Consider the following 422-nt stretch of genomic DNA (forward strand, 5'->3'; position numbering starts at 1 on the left):
CACACACACACACACACACACACACACACACACACACACACACACTCACACACACATACATTCACATGCAAGGTTAAGAATCCTTGAGGTGGAGCATCACATGAGGAGGCACAGGGGTTAAGCAAGCCCTGGACACAGAAACCAATCCCGGATTCCATGGCACATGGGAGCAACAAAAATAAGTTCATGTCAGTTCTCCATCTTTGCATCTTTGCTCCCCAGTGGAGCTGTGATTTCACCCAGGTGAGTCCTTCTTCCAACCATGCAGATTGAAACCTACCCTTGTTATCCCTGCTATAGGAAGATACAGAGGAGAAGAGAAACTGGAGACATCAGGACTCGTCAATTTCAGTGAAATACACAAGGGTAGTCACCCACAGCACAAGAAAGGCAATAATTTTTATTTAAAAAAAATCAAATAC

This window comes from Vombatus ursinus, unplaced genomic scaffold, assembly GCF_900497805.2.
Source record: "Vombatus ursinus unplaced genomic scaffold, bare-nosed wombat genome assembly UNPS02004792.1, whole genome shotgun sequence".
Taxonomy (NCBI): Eukaryota; Metazoa; Chordata; class Mammalia; order Diprotodontia; family Vombatidae; genus Vombatus; species Vombatus ursinus.